The sequence below is a fragment of the Gastrolobium bilobum genome, unplaced genomic scaffold, assembly GCF_033153095.1.
Source record: "Gastrolobium bilobum isolate Gb01-03AN ecotype WA unplaced genomic scaffold, APGP_CSIRO_Gbil_v1 utg10332, whole genome shotgun sequence".
NCBI lineage: Eukaryota > Viridiplantae > Streptophyta > Magnoliopsida > Fabales > Fabaceae > Gastrolobium > Gastrolobium bilobum.
In genome coordinates, this window is record NW_026898346.1 from 4,085 (window position 1) to 9,503 (window position 5,419).

General features: G+C 36.9%; 1 non-coding gene across 1 annotated transcript; it reads left to right on the forward strand.

Annotated features, from left to right (window-relative positions):
- Window positions 1-223: 223 nt before the first annotated feature.
- LOC133315102 (small nucleolar RNA R71) lies at window positions 224-330 on the forward strand. The gene has a single exon (XR_009752035.1). It is a non-coding gene; the product is annotated as a small nucleolar RNA R71 (small nucleolar RNA).
- Window positions 331-5,419: the final 5,089 nt, after the last annotated feature.

Below are 5,419 nucleotides of genomic sequence, written 5' to 3' on the forward strand. Positions count from 1 at the left end.
ATTCCTTGCCAACAGAGCATCATACCCATCCAACCTGATGACTCCTGTCCTTCTGTCAGCCACTGGGGCATTATCAAATTCTTGAGATGCCAATGACTCAAAGATATCCAAGGCTTCTTGAGGAGTCTTGGTAGTCAATGATCCACCAGCAGTGGCATGCACCAAGGTTCTAGTGTTAGTGGTCATTCCTTGCAGGAAGATTGCTGCTTGTTGCCATGCCTCAATTCCATGCTGTGGACATTTCCTCAACAAAGTCTTGAATCTCTCCCAAGCCTCATAAATGGATTCTGACTCTTTCTGCTTAAAGCTTGTAATCTCATCCTTCAACTTGGCCCTCTTGGATGCTGAGAAAAACCTCCACAAGAACTTGGTTTGCAGATCATCCCAAGTTGTTATACTTCCTTGTGGCAATGATTGCAGCCATCTCCTTGCATCATCCGTCAGTGAATGAGTGAATAGTCTCAACAGAATTGCATCTCTTGTGACACCATTTATCTTCACAGTATCACTCAACAACAGAAAGTTCTCTATGTGCAAGTAAGGGTCCTCTGCACTGGTTCCAGCAAACTGATCCTTCTGCACCAAATGTATCAAAGCAGGCTTCAATTCAAAGTTGTTGGGCTCCACTGTTGGGCGCACAACACTCCCAATTGGAGGAATCACTGCAGGAGTCATGTACTCTCCCAGTGTCCTCTGTGGTGGTGGTGGTGGTCTATGATTCTCTGCCATTATCTCTTCCTGATTAACCATACTGGATTCACCAATTTCTTGCAATTATCTCATTTGCCTGGCTGCCCTTTTGTGCTTCCTCAATGTCCTTTCTAATTCTGGATCATACAACAACAGATTCGGATCAAGTGTACCTCGCATATACCAGAATCAAAATTGACCAGAAACTTAACATAAACTAAAATACTGAAAATAAAAGGATTCAATCTCAGAATTCTATGGTATCAGTTAGCGTTGAAAAACAAATTCCCCGGCAACGGCGCCAAAAACTTGATGGACGTTTAGCAAGTGCACTAGTCGTACAAGTAATAAAATGATGAGTAAAGATCGTTCCCACGAGGAATTGTGTTCAAGCACCAATAAACCATAGAAAACTAATTTGAATCAGATAAGAATTTGTAAAAGTCATGAATAATTTGTCACCAGAAAATTGATTGTAAGTAATTTGACACAAAATAAATATGGATTAAGACTTAATAAAACAACAAGTAGTCAGAAAACAACTTTCCTCCATATTAACCCATGTAAAAACTGATCATATGATGAATTCTTTTCCATGTGATGTTAATCAACCTTTTACTTATCATCAAGATGTAATCCCTTACTACCCTGATAGATACATTAATCAGAAACCCCAATCCCTTGGTGATCTCTTTCTTAATACATGCATGACATACTAAAGTCTTAAGATTACATCAGAACTCTAGCATCAATCCCTTGAGTACTAGAATTCTGATGTTGAGATTATCAGATAAACATCCCTGTTCTACACTACTTCCTTGATAGAAATAATTAAATCAGAAAATCTCAAATCAACACATGAAAAATACTTCATCATATTAATCAGATCAACATGATATTATCATGGAGTTCTATTGCATTCAGACTACAAAGACTCTACTCAGACATGACTAAGGAATAGACAAGAGAAGAAGAATCAAACTTCATTTCCATGTTGAAAGTCTTCAATCTCCAAACTATTACAAAGAAATCCTACTACAAAAACTAAAACACTAAGAGAATTTAGAGAGAAGTCAGACTAAAGTTTAAGAGAGAGAGAGAATATCTCAGATCCCTTCAGATCCAGATTTTTACTAAGCGTAAAGGCTTTGCCTTTTATAGTGTTACAATTAAAAACAGAAAACTGATGTGGGCGCTAAAACGTCCATAAGTGACAGTTTTAGCGTCCATGCTTTACGTATGCTCAACTGCTTTTAACTGACTCTAACGCTAAAACGTTAAGGAATGACCGTTTTAGCGTCCAAACTTGATGGACAATCTTAGGACATTAACCTTATTTTTCATCATTTAATCACACAATTTGATCCTAATTCCTGCTAAAAACCATGATGAACTAAGGGTTCATCAACATCAACAGTAACACAACAATATTTCTTTATAATTGATCTGAAATGCCTCTATATTTCTTTAAAATTCATAACAAGAGAGAGGTACAGACTCAACATCAAGCGTAACACAACATTGAGTACACTTTCCTATCTTACTCAAAACGAAATGGAAACACATTGTCAATAATGGAAATACTAATATTCCTCAATTACAGACCGGCAATGATATGCAATTGGGGATTACAAGTAACACTTTTTTGTAGCAATTACAATAACGTTGCAATTACAGACACTTTACTAGCTCCTATTGCTTTCTTCTTACTCCCAAGCACCTGTGACGTTCTACCAGCCTTTTGGATCCTTGTTTCTGTGTCACTGTTATATTTGTTGCTTTTGCTTGGGCCCAGGTCCTCATCTTGGACAATTTGATTAATTTCTTGGCTGGTCTCAATCCAAACCATATTATTCTCTCCCTGATCCACTTTATGTTGTTGGGCTGTCCTATTTCTGAATCTCCTTGTAGTGTACCTGCGAGGGAAAGGCTCAAGTGGCTCCTTGTAGTGCATGACTAGCAGATAAAGAAATAGAAAGAAGTAAAAAATAGATCCATTATAAGATGAGTCAGAGACAAAATTAAGTTAACAACCATTTGCTTAATACCAAGTGTAGAATAACAGCTTAATACATATCCTGTCTACAACGCAACCAAAAGTAATAATGTATCCAACAGACAGAATTATGTAATCCAAAATCACTTTGGATTAGGCATTCCCTTAACCCAAAGAAAAGGATAACAAGTAATAATGAAATAAAATCCCACATAATTTATCACAGTAAATTACCTCAAAATGCTGAAAACAACCACCTTCTCTTTTGTCCATGTCAACCCTTTCGTTAGTAATCCCCAATTAGTAGCATTTGATGATACTAATCGAAGCTGTACAACATGTCTTGTGGATGGCTGCCAAAGAAACAGAGAAACAGAAACCAGAGAGTAAACAAGAAACATAACAGAGGTGAGATGACAGAAACCATTGAAGCAGAAGGTGAGATGACAGAAACCATTGAAGCAGAAGGTAATAACAAAATCAGTAGCCTTATTTTATTTCTTCTCTTTAATTTCGTGAAAGATACCCGAGGAAGAAAATAAAACAGTAGCCTTATCTTGCCACTAAGGTGAGATGACAGAAACCATTGAAGCAGAAGGTAATAACAAAATCAAAATCAATGCCAAAATCAATACACACTTGATCCTGCATAGAAGTGAACCCATAAAAGACATCTCAACAATAATTGACAAGAATACTAGTCACAAATACAATCATAAGTTCTTAAGAAACAGAATCGATATAAACTTTATTTACTGCATTGATAAAATTATAATTACCAGAAGATGCACATAACAAGCTTGCAATTAGTCTACTTGTTGTCGTGATGAGTGGTCTCAAGTGCTGAATCTGCAATTTTGTGTTGCTCGTTTTTTGGAGTTAAATAGCCTATGTGGCTTAGGCCGTACGGGCCTAACGATAACAAGACTTGGAAAGTGATAGGACTTCCATTACTAATTTAGCTCCTAACGTACCAACATGAAGTCAAAGTCATACTGATCAATTGGAAAAAGAAAATCATCTCCAAACTCCATCTTTTGAAGATACAAGACAAACATAACTACATCAACATTGAATGAAATACATAATTAATCAATTTATCACACAAACATCATACACAATACCTATGACAAAAAAAGTACATATAAAAGCCACCAAAAAGAAACGCTACTTTAACAACATCAACGACCACTGTTACCCTAAATTACAGCAGCACAAAACATAACTAGACATATGGTAGTCCACACTCCGATTAGAATCCATAACAATACAAGTCAACCAAATTTCAACATTGCAGTCATTACGATACCAAATGTTATCACAATTACAATTAGCAAGACATTCTGTGATCTAATCGATTTCTTCAACTTCACACAATTGCGACAACTAGGTTCTTCAAACCACTCAAAAAAATGGCAATCATGCTGTGTTCTGGAATTGGGACATCGAAGAAATTGTCTTCCAGGATTCCTTGTTGTATTTGATATTCGCAACGCAGCCGGCACTCCACAATAGCACATCTTCACCCTGGAAGGGGATAAGGACGAAGAATGCCTTGAAATGACGTTTTCACCTCCACCTACTTCGGATGGAGGTCCACCCATGCTTGGGCAATGGTCGTGTTGTACTCAATTCCAAGACTCCTCCCACGATTCACTTCAGTTTTGGTTACTGCCGTAACAAGCAGGACACAAATGGCCACTTAAGTTAAACTGATAATCAACAAACCAACACAAATGTATATACTATAATCCTAAACTGATTCAGCAAAGATTTCCCAACATGATAATTTCAAAGGTGTCAATTTTTAACAACACACAGTACCCTAAATTTAAATTTTATTATTAATTATTACTACCTAATATATTCAGCTTAAGAATAGGTTAATACAACTGAATGGAGGCATCAAACCTTGTTATGTTCTCCAGAAGTCATTTCCAAGCAGGTTTCTATATCACGTGCTTGTGTATGTTTATAACTTATGAGATATTTTTTTCCTATACTCAATGTCTGCATTAGAATGCTTTGCAGGGGACACTTATTATGACACAAGTTATGACACAAATTATGACACGAGTTATGACACTTATTCGTCCGGCTGAAACATATATTCTCGCCAATCAGTTCGGGAAAATTTCAAAGCTTCCTTGGTAATATATTATTACAGACAAAGAAGGTAGATGAAGATGACTTAGGGTTCTTCTATACATTAATTCAACACCCTTTTGGAACACAACAACGATGATACCCATGAGCAAATAGGGGAAAAAAAGGATGAGCGTACCTCTTGTGATGGTGGACCAATTTTTAAAAAACCATGGAAAGCATATAACATGCCCTTTCTTTCCTTCCAGTGCGTCAATGGAAGTCGAACCCTAACTTGGTAACAACGATGCAATGCAGCCAAAAAACCCTATGCCTTGGTTGTATGCGTTCGCTGACTGTCTGGAGTGCTATGTCGACCAAAATCTTCTCAAGCTTGGCTCGCGGAAACCCGAACAAAATTAATTCCAAAGACAGCTCTCAAATGGTCGTTGGCAACACAAAGTTCTGATTTTACAACTGTTATATGGACGTTGGGAAAGGACGTCCCTGTTTACTTGTAACGAGTCTGTTCACTGTTCATTCAAAAATATTTAAACTCATCAGGGTTATTTTTGTAATACCCATTGCATTTACCCATCTATATGTTACTTACAACTAAACATAGACTTTATAAAAGTTACCTAATTT